The following is a 15,370-nucleotide window of genomic DNA, read 5'->3' as shown; positions in this document are numbered from 1 at the left end:
ATCGACATCATGAACATCGTTCTAGGCAATAGGGAAACGATGGCATGTGTTAACCAAGTGAGTGAGCGTGACCACCCAATCCCGTTACTCGTCACATACGACAAACATGCGTTGCTGGAGATTAATTCTAACATCGATCTTCACGGGTAACTAGCAGGGAGCCTAGTCATTGATGATGGGTTTGATTCGATAGCAGCTTCGACATGACTGTGATACGTGGCTTGTCAGCAGCACTCCGACGGTTACCCACTGAACAAAATAAGCCGTGATATAACAGTGAGTGAGTGAGTTTAGTTTGGGCATTATTCCATCAATATCACGGCTGGGGACAACAGAAATTGCTTCATGGATTGTAACCACGTGGGCACTCGAACTCCGGTCTACGGCGTGAGGAGCGAACGCGTTATCAACTCAGTTACATAAATGCAAAACTGTCCAAAGCGGCGTTAAACACAAAGAACTCACTAATAAAAAGGTTCGGTGTAAACAGTTGGGGATATGGGTTTCGAAATCAGTTGATATCTCAGAGCTTTGTCCTTGAAATATAAAAAGGAAAATTCTTTCGCCGCTCTTCATCAGCAAAAAGCAGTGACAATAAGGTGTGTATATGCGGAGTAGGCATATCTGAAGACCCTAGAGGTGTGCAGTTGTTGGAAAGTGGAAGGATTAGTTCAATCTGCTCTTTGATGATTATTATACAAATAACACAAAGTTGTTAAGAATTATACTGTTTTAACCTTTTTGTGAGAATATAAACCTGAAACACTCCTTGAAATATTTGCAAAGCAGGCGCATCTTCAACGTAAATACTGTGTCTCAAAGCACAGAAAAGTTCAGTTTCTCAAAAATTGTTGTTACGACAGTACGATTACGCCAAAGATCTTCCATGTCGCTGCCCTTATTACAATCCCGTCGTCCCACGCGAGAAAATATGAGATCTCAAATGCCCGTAACCAAATAAAAAATGGATAAAAATAAATTATTTGCCAATTTATTGTTAAGTGAGAAAAGATGTGTGGAACAAATACGGTCAGGTTGTAGCATATGTCAGAAAAACATGTTTACTTGCTGTCAGATGTACAGGATAAGGGAAATCCTGGAATATTCTTGTGCAGTCGGTACAGAAGATAACGAGAAAAGACGAGAACCATACGATACCAGCTTTCACTAGCGTTTGTTCTGCCAATCTTGTACGTCATGTCGCGCCCTTCCCAAACACTCTGTGGGAATACTTTTATCAGAGGATAAATACGTTGATATTCCATTTATAATCGTTTGAAACTGTTTTTTTAGATCTGAAGTATATTGTTTGTGTGTGTGTACGTTTGTACGTGCCCGTTAACGCTGAGTTACGCCAATACGCTCAGTAGCACGGGTAAGTGTCCAGTCCCTGCCGGTGACCACTGTCATCGTAGTCCTACGGCGATCATAACTCCCTCACTCTAATCTCGACCTATGAAACAAACTCCCACTCTCTATAATCTCGACCTATGAAACAAACTCCCACCCTCTAGCCTCGGCTTATGAAACAAACTCCCACCCTCTAGCCTCGGCTTATGAAACAAACTCCCACTCTCTAGCCTCGACCTATGAAACAAACTCCCACTCTCTAGCCTCGACCTATGACACAAACTCCCACCCTCTAACCTCGGCTTATGAAACATACTCCCACCCTCTAGCCTCGGCTTATGAAACAAACTCCCACTCTCTAGCCTCGACCTATGAAACAAACTCCCACCCTCTAACCTCGGCTTTTCGCAAAAAATACCAGTAGTTTCACCGTGAAGGATATCAGAAAATGGCCTCACACATTGTGCCAAGGATGGGAATTGAACCCACGTCGTTCGGGGTGACGAGCGAGCGTGTAAACAACCTGGCTACCATTTAATGCATAATAAATGAACAGAGCGAAACAAAGAACAGATTAACGAGCGACCGTTGAAATGGAAGATAGCGTGTTTGGTTGAACAGACAATAATCTAAAGCAGTACATCTTCCAGCCATCCAGTTGATGGTACACCAGTGGCAGAGTGGACTTTCACAACAGCAGCCATCAGTATAGGTGCAGATCACGACCTGCCATATATCCGTTACGCGATGCTCCTTCACTGAAGTCGAGTGAATATGGTATTATAGATGACAGTTGAACAGCCAAGTCCCTGTGGTCCACATCTCGCTTCTGACTCTATCTCCTTGGGTTAAAACCGCGCATCTGACACAACTTCCTTATGTCAGCATCCCTCCACTAATACACCTGCCGAGGTTGGTATCGTCAATGACGCTGACAAATGATACATATCTAGGTTAAGCATCTCGCTTCTGACACTACCTCCAGAACTTCCTAATACCAAGTTCAGGGATTACCGATTCCTATAGCGATCTTTGACACTACTTCCGGAAGTCAAAGTTTTGTCTTTATCTATCTCGGGATAAGTACTACAAAATCATGTTTTTCAGGGTTAATAAGTGAGTATGTATTGTTGACTCCTTAAGTCTGGAACCCAATCGCCACCGGTTAACGCCATGCGAGTTTTCCTTCATGTGAGGTAGGGCTTCAACAATGGAAAACAAGGAAATGTGTCAAGAAGAAAGGCGTTTCCGTCTCTGGAGAATGGGAGTCAGGCAACAGGAGTTTAAGGACGTTCAGCACACATAGCTCGCTCAGCGTTGCATCTGAAGTTGCACATGTCACGAACTTTGTAAATCAGAATTTCTACTTATTTTAGATCTTATAAATAATCCAGGCGACCACCATGAAGGAAGACAGTGGAGGAACCATCAATACACAGGACTGACATCCCGTGAAGACCCTATTTTGTCGACCTGTTTTGTCGACCTGTGTCTCCAACCTCATCACCACACTGTGTGGGTTTCACTTGTTTGAGCAGAGAGTGTTACTGCGAGACCAGGAAATGCTGACTCTTTCCGGATGTTTTCACTGATTATGATACATTTACAGACCTTTCACCACTTTCTTGCCTGTTTGACCCGATGGAATCTGTCTTAGTGAGTCCAGGCTGAGTTTTCCCTGGCTGTTTCAACATGTTGGCAAGTGGTAAAACTACAACAAGTCCACTGAGAATTGCAGCAATTCCTCCACCATCCATTAAGTTGTCTACCAGGGCAACTGCTGTCAGTTTTGTTCTGTTATGGTGTTTACAAAAGTTTGAATCCTACCTTTAAGTGTGTGAGTGTTGGATGGGAAATGTCCTCACTGGAGTAAACAGGTTGTTTTAAACATAATCTTTTCATGAGAAAGAGATTGGGTACAAGTTATAGAAGTTAGAGCACTCTCACCGTAGTATTTACATGATATTATTTGCATTCATTATACAAGATGGTCGGGCAAGAGCAGAAAGATGGGGAAGAGTGGAACAACCGACAGACAAGAACAGAAAGATGGGGAAAAGTGGAACAACGGACAGACAAGAACAGAAAGATGGGGAAAAGTGGAACAGCGGACAGACAAGAACAGAAAGATGGGAAAAAGTGGAACAACGGACAGACAAGAACAGAAAGATGGGGGAAAGTGGAACAACGGACAGACAAGAACGGAAAGATGGGGAAAAGGGGTAATGTCGACAAGACCTCAGTCAAAGTATGTGATGGAATTGGTGTCGCAACTCGTCTTCAGTTTTGTTTCTGACTGGGACGAGCTGGAAACGAATGTCCTGTACCACAGCTTTCTTACGGGCGCTTCGCTAAGATTGTCTTGGGAAATAAGTGTCTGGGGCTTCTAAGCTGCCCTCGTATCGCTTTGACCGACGGAACTCCGCCCGTGACTTACGAACATCGCGATGACCCTAAGACAGCCATGTGTAGTCGCTAGGGGTACTGATGTTACTGTGGTCGTCTTTCTCAGCTGGGGCAGTGTAAGTGGCCTTTGCATTGCCTATTGTTAGAGAGAAGTGAGTCATACGCTTGTGGTGAGGAGAAAGTCCTGTGTGGCCTAGCGCTCTCACAGAGTGGCGTCATGACCACACACCCACAGGACGTCCCAGGTCAAAATACAGAATCACTGTGAAAAAAACTACAGATCGAGATACCATGTACTTTCTTGCACTCTCTTGCTATCAGACATGTGCAGGTAAAACACACGAAGAGCACTTTTAAAAATAAGTGTTTTCTTCTGAATATTGGTTTTTGAAAATTCCCATGGCTTTGAATACATTCCTCCTTTCAAACGAAAAGAAAACATTTCAGCTTTCCTCAAGTCGACGCTCAGTTTCAAGGTCAGCGCATGATGCTGATGCGTTTAGAGCAATTTCGGGAAAACAGTTAGAGAAATAAATGAAACTCTAAAATGAACAGAAAATTCTTAAGATAGTTTTGAAACGGAGGAAAATTACCAAAGGAGTTATTGCTGAAAACAAACTGTGATACACTGGAAATGCGTCTGTATGACCTGACCTTACTCAGGTAACCTTCAAGATGGTGAACCTGTGGAAGGAATAGCCATAATGGAGAGCTCAATCATCAGATAACACATCAACCGCCCAAGAACCATAAGTGTGCATTCTATAATGTGCTACCAGACGGGGTTCACCAGCAAGTAGGGGTTGTCTAAACCACATGATACGCGTAGGGATCCGATAAACATTTCCATGGCGCCATAAGTAATATGGACCACAATGTTTTTACCCCGAGAGATGTCAAATGTCGTACGACAACTATTTATTATAAATATGGCAACTTTCCGATTAAGAGGAAGGTCAGAGATCGGAGTTCATTGTGGTCGGAGGTCGAATTGAATTGTTTGAAACTCCGCCCTGTTTTCTTTGTCGACCCACCCTTCATATGGGAGACATAATATTCGGAATTACACGTCAAAAAATGCTGCCGGATATAAGCAGGGTTCATGATATCAGCTCTAAGATAAGTTTATCATTGACAACCGTTTCTCTGAAGAATAGCATTTCTGCAATCATTAGGAAAGAATTGAGCGAAATACAAAAGATTACAGACCAAATTAAGAAACAGGAATTCCTGCTGGCATATCACGAACCATATTTGTCTTCTACCCTTTCGCAATGTTTTACTTGTGTTTATATATACATACACCATATAATGTATTGGGACACTCCTAACCTTCAGGCTTCCCCAAATGGGTGAATGTTCCTACACAAACACTTGGGTAAAAGATATCCGAGCTTTACTTTTAGTGAGTAAAGACCCCGGTCAAGTTCTACTTACGATGCTAAGTATATGACACGCACAATGCTGGAAATACACACGCGTGCGCAAAGTGGCAACACATGAGTGATGAAGATGATATGCATAATGTTGCTCTGTGTGTTCTGATCTCTCTGTGTTAATCAATTTTGTGTGTGAAGAGGTACCGCTATACCAACCCACATACAACGCGAGTCCTGAGTGAATAATTTGTTACCTCTGTCGTCTGTATTTAACACCTATCATAGATGAATTAATACATTGTACCTACGTCGCTTTTAGCAATATTCCAGCAATGCCAAGAGCCACCAGAATGGGGTTTACACAATGCATCCATGTGGGGATTCTAACGGTCTCATGGCATGACGACACAACGCTTTAACCACTAGACTACCTCGCCACCCCTATTAGTTTAAGAGAGATACGCGTTTGGTTCCAAATTAAATCTTGAGACTATCAATTCTGCATAAAATTCATCTAATTTCGCAAGACAGTACGTTTATCTCCTAAATATTTCCATCTTCCAATAACATGTTATAGCACAAACCGGTTGTAAAACTGTATCCAATCTCTTCATGGTAATAAGGACATACGCCGACATAAAAGGCTTTCTCTACCAAATTCTGTGTCACGAAACATATTCGTTGGCGTTATTAACATAAGATATGCCCGTCATCAACGATGAATACTCCACCACAGGACACAGGGGCTTCTCCATATAAGTCTGCATCACAGACTACGCGTATTGCAGGCTATCCATCATCATTGGATCAAACATAATCAAACTTATCACATTGCCTAGTCCCACTTATTCCCATCATAATTTCAACACGGGGATACATTTTAGGAGTTGATCACGAGCGAGTGAGTAAGTGAGGCGGTTACAGTCCCAATGCTGGGACATCAAGTTTTGGCTTCATAATTTGTTCTCAAGAGTCTTAATTGATTCAGCCACAAGGCGACCGCCCCCAACTAACGCCACAACCATGACATAAGTAAGAGAGCTAGCCCTGCACTTGAAACTATTAACAGCATTTCTCCAGGTAAGAAACTTCAAAGGGGTACTCGTATTTGTGACAGAACACACGTCCTGGGTCAGGCCTGGGTAAAATTGAACAAACAACTTTGACTCGACCAACACCACAAGCATGCTTGCCACGAACTATCTTGCACGTCTTCTCTCCTCTTTCACAAAGCCGGGGTTTTAACTCGTTCAGAATTTTAATTAGTTTACTGAAGTCGTATACGTGCCTCAATATGCCGCTTTCGAGTTAAGTAGTGGTTGCTAAGCAACCCTTTTCCAAGCTGGCCTTTAGCCCAAGGTCAAAGGTTATCCAGGTAGGTTTTGGTCACGTGTTCTGACTTCAGCTCCTGTTTGTAAGTAGATTTACTGGGTAAGTACTAGAATTCCCAGCAGGAAGTGGAAACGAGACTCTCGCGTTACTCACGCGCGTACAAATGTGTGGAAATGAAATGAATGGCGCGTACATTAAACTAATTAGACAGTAGTACATCTTCATTTAACCCTGCAGATCGCCTGAATTCTGAAGACTCAATAAACACGTGTAGCCGAATCAGAACAACCTCGCCCGGTTATATTCATAAAAAAATAATAAAATACACACGCTTTCGAAATACTTTGGAAAGTAGTCTTCGTGCATGCAGAGATTGCGTGCTGGTACAGAAACTAAAACAGTGCTGAATGATTGTGATTAACGAGGAAAAACAATTTTAAGAATGCATTTTAAGAATGCTTCCACTGATTTGAAATATTGTCAGTGCTAATTTTCTGGTTTTCCCCCTCAAAAAAACGAGACCTTAAAGCATGCCAAAGCACATTATACTCCCGACTGACAGTGCCATTGCAATCGCATCCTACCGGGTACCCATTCATTGCTGAAAGAGTCATTCATCAAACAAGTTTCCCAACAAGAGACACCATATATTACACGTTTGGCCGTTGTGTATAATATTTTGTCCATTGGACAGTATCTGCTGTTCAGGACTGTGTTCACTGTTTCCGCCTATAGCCTGGCGGTCCTGGTTCGAATCTCATCTGGACACTTGTGCAGTACCCTATAAATAATGTATAGTTGTTTCGTATTTCTTAATAAAACATATCATGAAAAAAATCAACTAATAATTCAATATTCTATATTTCAGTTGTAATAATTTTGTTATCACCGCAGTCACGTTTTTTTGTGTGGAATACCTACTATGGCACATACACATTCGTTCCAAAAATATGGGACAGATTAACGAACTTTATCACGTTGTATGTATTTCATACGGCTCGGTATTTCGAAGTGTCCTGGAGCTTGGTGGGCACCAGAGAGTACTGTTACTGTTGCAACTAATTAGAACATAGTCTAAGAAACCTCAAAACAAAATACAAAGTACAGTACAAAATTTCGCATAAGAAACAAGTACACATGGGTATCTTATAAATATAGTTGCATTTTTGGCATGAACTTACAACAGTTCCAACATGGCACGAATCACGTGGTTGCAGACTCATTTACCTTTTCAACGAAATAATTAAAGGTTACACAAAATGTGCGTGGCCAGTTGTGTCCGCGCGTTAGACTGACCTTTTGTCGCTGCAATTAAAACGTTTTATGATTTCCCTCCTTAGACCGTCTTTTGAATTATAGAGGAAAATCGCACGGAGAATACGTTTCTTTTCAGACCTAAAACTGATGCAATCTAGACTTACCAAAGTATTATGGACTTGCATGGGATTATTCGGATTTGATGTGGTTTCAGAGTCCATATGAACTCTAAATATATGCATTGTGAACATGCAAAGGCGGAACTGGACTTCTGGTAGGAGTTTACTGTTAAGATCACGTCATGTAAGAAATATATGACGTCGAGAACAGTGGATGAAGTCATACCGTATTTTATCTGTTTATCGAGAACACCCTGGTCTGTATTGGTTTAGCTAATCAATAAGCTATGGAAACAGCTCAAACACAATTACAACATGTGAAAGCTGATGTACGATCAGCCTGCCACTGTGGCTATTGTTCCGGGATTCAAACCTGCGGATCTTGGTTCAGCTGAGGGACACGTTCAAACGTAGAACACTAGGACCATCTGACGTGTAGTCAGGCATTTTCTGTCAAGTTTGGGGACAGGCCGCTCTACGATTCTAACCTACAAGCAGCACAGCGCCGTAGCGCAGAGGCCAACCGTGCCCCATTACACAAATTCGGCAACTGCCCATGGAGTATGCAAAACAACTTGAAATCTAAAGTAACATGCATTTCAGCACGACCGTGGATCAGATGAAGCATCACCGACGTATACGTGGCGACGTGGTAGATGCAGTATGCCAATACACATTGCTAGAAATCTTCTCGACATTCTTCCCCTGCCAATGTGCGCACCACGTGTCAGTCTTCCGTGGCAGAAGCCGTCGTAGAGATGACGGTGATCCGCCGCTGTCGAGACGTAGCAGAGTGCCGCCACATGCAACAGCGTAGATCCTCGATGGGTCGGAGCGTTAACCCCCTGGATGCCGAGTTTTTTTTTCAGGCGCACATTTTCGTAAGGTTTGAAAAGTGAACGTTGTGCGAGATTTGCGCTCACGTGGTCCTGGATCTGCGTACGGCTATAAAATTACACACAAATGTAGAATATTTAATTTCCTATCCGTTGGTATAAATTTAATTGCGGCTACCTCTGGGGTTTGAGAAATAGATACTGCTAAATGTTGTCCAAAACTTTTGTGTGTGTTCAAAAACAGTAAATTTCTCAGTATTTTATCGTGCACCAATGAAAGCACTCTGCTACGGTTTTTTTAATTTGGCATCTTTACGGAAAGTGTGAGCGAAGAAAATACAGCTTGATATCTGAACGACATAAGTGTATATGAAATCAAAAATCAAAAATCAAAATCAAAAATGACCCGCAATAAATGTCAAAAATCGATTTTCTACTATGACGTCAAACGTCGACAGAGAGGTCATGCACGTATAAAGATAAAGGGGCATAACTCAGCTATGGTTTACATTAGGTCAATGTAACTCCGATCACATGGAGAGAATTTACTGTGGATATGGACAGTATATTTTCGTGATGTTTTGTTCACAGTGAACCAAACTATTCCAATACAAATTTCCCCAATGTGAGAGGATACCTTTCGGTAGTTTCACAATTTGTAAGAAAAGATGCAAGTGTACTACATCAAAAAGCAGGCAATAGCGATTTGGATGTCCCTATCCGATACATATTTTAGTTCTTAGATTCCCATATTCTCCTGTTTGTGCATATATATTTTCATTAATTTTCCATCATTATTAACGGAGTAACAGCCACATTTTCAAACGTAATGAAATAACTGAAAATAATGCGACATTTTAGTTGACGTCACGGCATGTTTGGTGCATTTTGTGACGTCGGAAAAAGACTACTCTGGTTGCTGATTAGTATATATCTAACCTAATTTCCACTCAATGTGTAAAAGATCTGGGCTTCTGTGTCAGAATTCAACACTTTTTAGCCAAAATATAAAATGAATGATTTCATCACTGAAAAAGTGTCCTGAATATATCAACAATTACACGGTTTTACTACATATCGTATTGTGAGCAACACGCGCACCTGCCTCGCATCAATTTAGCGTAAATGAAAATTTCACAACACCTGAATATTCATTGAGTATTCATTTAGGAAAAAGACTTTTCTTCTCATGATTATGAAATCAATTCCCTTCATAAGTATGCAATGAAAGGTACAAAGAGATCGCTTTTTCAGTAAAGAAGTATTAGAAAATGGACGTAAGGCTTATCCAAATTAAGACTTGACCTGATTTATATATTTTTAACAATTTCCATATAAATATTGTCTGCCATCAGATATATTTTAATCGCATTTGAATTGACTTTATTATCGAAAAACAATGATAATGAATCATGAATTTTTTTGACAAACTCGCACCTGGTCAATTAATATTCATAATAGTTTTGTCTATCAAAACGACAAAAACCAATACAATGAACAAGACAATTCCTTTAAATAGCAGTATGTGTGCCCCTACATTTGATAAAATGTACAAATCATTTTCATTAATATTATCCGTTTTACTTATGAGTTGGAATTAAATCGCTGTTTATTAACCTGTTCATATGAAACTGCAATATTTGTCCCAACGTATTGAATATTGCACATCACGGGAACTAAAGCACATGTTGCAGTAATGGCTACGTGTGATCTTCCAACGCTTGTGTAGAGACTTAAAATGTGGTATAATACACTTACTGAGTCAATTTCCCATGTAAATATTATTCAGACAATCAAAAGCTTCCAAAGAATAAAAACGGATACCTTATATCCACGCATGATATGGTGTTGAACATGGATATATGTAGATACTGAAATCAATTTCATGAACGATGCACAAAATATACATCACATCTGAACGATGCACAAAATATACATCACAATACTAAAAAAGCAATCGAAATGGTATGGGCATTGTGTTTACTCTTGTTCAACCGACCTTCACCTCAAAGAAATTGCCTAATGTGTGCAACAATGTTGACGTGTGACATCACTACCGATGACCGATTTCTTTCAAAATGGCGGCTTCGCTGAGAAGGGTACACAGGATTTTGCGACGACTTTTTGCTTGATTCAGGGATCTTTTGTACATAAATGTGAGATGTAAGTAATCAGAATTATTCTGACTATCTGTGTATTGTTATATGTTCTTATGGTTTACATTGTAAATGACGGCAGAAGCCAGAAATGCCGGTAAGTACCGTTGTCGTTCTGCGTGATTTTGCGTCAGCCATGGCGTCACGCTGCACTAAACGTTTGACAGTTTCTTATGAATTACCAAATTATTTCATTGTATCTATTTTCAATTTGCTATTTTTTGCCACGATACTCTTCCCCTGAATATACTAAGCGTATTGAGCCATTGTAAGCAATGATTAGATGCTGGATGTTGGAAAATTTCCGAAAATGCTACGCAGTGTAAAATTGGAATTTTTCTTTGTTTACATTTCAGTCAAGCGCTGTCTTTCGAGCACAGCGTTCGTTTTCATACAAAGTATATTTCGTTTCGTTTTGTCTAGACAGTTGGTATTGGTGACAAAGACCATTTGTAATTTGATTCCTAGATGCTTGGGGAATTCAATGATGCATTTGTCGCAGCTAACTATGAAGTATACATGATGCAATAGGCTTCTCAATACCGGCCTTCTCGAAACGTGATTTTGTAAACACTATCCAATATGGCGGAAAGCGCACTTCGGCGTTCGTGTAAGTGTATTTTCGAAAACATCCCAACCGATTCTGGGTACATCGGTGACGTTTCAGAGTTATCATTCCTGGTTACATGAAAACTCGATATCAGTGATCATTAATATGCTATTTTCGAAATTCATTACTCCCAGTAATTATCCGATTTTCACATTTCAAAACATACTGCAAATAACGCTGTGAATCTCGATTTTGTACAGTTCGAAAAATGGCGACATTTACGATGAAGCCTATTTTGAAAGGCGATTTTAAGCACTTTAGCTTGGTCTGAGATAATAGTGGATGGTATCAAGAAACTGGGAATTTTCCGCAGAATTCAAAACTGTGAAGTATTTATATATGCGTGGTATATTTAGAATTTTATTGGACTTCCAAGTGAGGTATGTAGAGGAAGGACATATATGTCCCTGTGGCATCCAGGGGGTTAAAGGCGTAAGGGCGCTCGACTCGAAATCACAGTTTCATAGGCTGTGCTCTTGACGTGTATAACTTACACATGGGTTGTATACACGCGTCTTAGAACGGAATGGGTCGTCGAAACTCTGAGTCTTGTGAGAGCGTAAAAGCTGTTCTATGTTTGATAATCAGCACGGGGATAACAGTCATGATTACACATAACTGCTTGCAGGAGCTCGTTATTCCAGAACCCCTCTCTACCGATGACTTTTTATAGTATCACCGATGTCATTACAGGCGACATGGTCCGGTATGGTCCGGGTGGCGATGGAACGGTATGATCCGAATTTCAGCACACCAGATACACGCCACTGGCTGTCACGTAAGTGGAAATTAAACAAGCGTCATACACGTCGACGTTTTCAACGTGTCGTCACGTGGTTAATCGTCCTCGGCCTCCGTCATAAAGCTCAACACCTAAGGCCTCCGTCATGCAGGTCTTACGGACTTCTTGTTAAAGGTCAACACCTAGCTATGGTCTCCGTCATACAGGTCTTACGGACTTCTTGTTAAAGGTCAACACCTATGGCCTCCGTCATGCAGGTCTTACGGACTTCTTGTTAAAGGTCAACACCTATGGCCTCCGTCATGCAGGTCTTACGGACTTCTTGTTAAAGGTCAACACCTATGGCCTCCGTCATGCAGGTCCTACGGACTTCTTGTTAAAGGTCAACACCTATGGCCTCCGTCATACAGGTCTTACGGACTTCTTGTTAAAGGTCAACACCTATGGCCTCCGTCATGCAGGTCTTACGGACTTCTTCTTAAAGGTCAACACCTATGGCCTCCGTCATGCAGGTCTTACGGACTTCTTCTTAAAGGTCAACACCTACGGTCTACGTTATAAAGGTCAACACCTAAGGCCTGTGTCATATAGGTCCTACAGCCTGCGTTATTTTTACGGTCTGTGTCATGCGGGTCCTACGGTCTGTGCTATGGTGGTCAACACCTATGGCCTGCCTGATATAGGTCAAAACCTTAGGTGTGCGTCGTATAGTTTAACATGTTCTATCCTTGTCATAAAGGTCAATTGTAGGGATCGCTATGTTAGACAATAGACACCTCTTGTACCGGTTTAATTGCAATTTTACGATAAGGCTGGTATTTCACGGCGCCCTGTAAACTCTCACATGGGCCAGGCAACTAGTGGTTGAAATTTTAACGTCAAATGCCGTTAAAGTACGCTGATACCTAACACGCCATTGAAATTTAGACGCTACTTTCGCGATCAGCAGAGGCTTGGGCCTATCATTCTCCAGGTCTCCAGGGCTTTTTATATCGTCCCTAGTCTGTGACAATCCCTGAACCACATGATTTCCCTATTCGCCCAGTCTTTTCTGCAATGCTTGATGTGCAAATGTAGTCTGTCCCACAGTTCCGGAACCATATTATTTTCACTACTGCCTAGCCCTCCCTCCTCAATGCGACCCGTGAAGGTCCCGGGGTAGAAACTAAACTCACTCACTCCCTCCCTCCTCAATGTTAACATTACGTAAATCTAGATTTCTTCATATTAAGGCTGAATCTCGGTTCTCCCAGGGTCTCCTTTCAATTTGAATCGGTTTATTTGTTACAATCAAAATTATATATATTCAGAGACTAAGGAATGATTTGTTTCCTCCATAACGATTTATATTCATAGACTAAGCGTTAGTATATGTCATCCCCAGGGTGCCGTGTGACAGAACATAGACTACATGAACCAAGGTGTCGGACGGTGTGATTTCCTAATTGACGGTTCTATAAACCAACGTAACCCGACCTGTATTCCGGTTAAAGACAACTGCCGGTTTCTGCGTAGGAAGCAAACAGTCTGTAAAATCCTATTTACATGTCACTGAGTGAATGTTGTGTTACGAGTGTTGTCAGTGAGTTATGGCTTTACGTCGCCTTTAGCAATGTTCTACCAGAAATGGCTTCACACACTTTACCTTGTATGGAATTAGACCCGTGTCTTCAGCGTGACGAGCTAACTATGATACCCCACCACCTCAACTATGTCAGACATGCAAACCTGTGGTCGACAGCATGGGCAACGATCCCCGTTGTCGGAGTATGGTACCGACTTATCCACCCTGCTCACAACAGACAAACCCTTTATTAACGTCAAACATTCTGTGTGCTAGGCTGTCGAATGCCCTCGGGGAATATTTTAGGGGTTGACCTATGTATAAATAGATTATGACGTTTCCAATTTAGCTTTATGTGCAAAACTGAAACGTGGAATGTGTCGCTTTTAAGGTCACAACGGGATATCAATTTCCCAACCTGTATCTTATCCTTTCGACGAGGATACCCGTGTCATGACCCACGGCAACGCTGCTTTTATTCAGTCGTGAACAGGGTAAGTTTCGACATGGTAACAACAGAGCTGTCCGCCATTACCTCGGCGTTGTGCTCATTAACTCAATCGGGCTTGTTTCTCAAAAGCTTCAGTGCGTGATAAAAGACGGACAGTTATCCTGTGTTGATGTTTTTTAGTGAAATGTAAACGGGCCACGTCTTCCGAGCTATTGTGTGACCCGCTTTACGTACGTGACAACGCACACGAGGGGAATTACAGCGGAAATATGTGTTTAAAACTTTCTAAATACAATAACAACTTGGTAGACGCGGTAGGCGAACAGGTGTGGGGGAAATGGCGGTGTGCTGAAAAGGGGAAACTAGGTTAATCGCACTGTTTCTATAACAAATAATACCAAATGTATTTCACTATGGAGCTCGGTGTATACACCATGATAATGAATTATAAGTCCATTACGGCAAGGCAGAACTCTAATTCTGAAATATTTTCAGACTTGTTATTACGTGAGTTAAAAGTGACATAGTGCTTGCCGCCTTACTTCAGCTGTACGGGAGTGATTGGTGATCAGTCAATCTCGGGGTTGACAGAGTGAACGTCAATCCACCTGGGCGAGGTGGTATAACAAGCAAGCCACATACCGGGTGATGGTTATATCAATGTTGTCACATACCGGGTGATGGTTATATCTATCAATGCCATCACATACCGGGTGATGGTTATATCTATCAATGATGTCACATGCCGGGTGATGGTTATCTATCAGTGTTATCATATACCGGGTGATGGTTATCTATCAGTGTTATCATATACCGGGTGATGGTTATCTATCAGTGTTAACATATACCGGGTGATGGTTATCTGTCAGTGTTATCATATACCGGGTGATGGTTATCTATCAGTGTTATAACATACCACTGAAATATTGTTTGGCGACACATAAGTAGTGATGATACTTTACGTCGCAACATTTTTTCATATATTTTTATGATCACCATCCGGTATATGTACAGCCATTCTTACGAATATGGGTAAATGCTGTTTTAGGTAAATTGGAGTTAAAAAGTATTACACCTTCACAACCACTTGCACGCACATGTTTGTGGTGCTTTTTGTGTTACTGCTATTCTGTGCTTACTCAATGACTCCTCACCTTGTACATGTTTG

Source organism: Haliotis asinina, chromosome 15 (genome assembly GCF_037392515.1).
Source record: "Haliotis asinina isolate JCU_RB_2024 chromosome 15, JCU_Hal_asi_v2, whole genome shotgun sequence".
Taxonomy (NCBI): Eukaryota; Metazoa; Mollusca; class Gastropoda; order Lepetellida; family Haliotidae; genus Haliotis; species Haliotis asinina.
The sequence above is the reverse complement of the archived record's forward strand: the minus strand, read 5'-3'. Positions refer to the sequence as shown.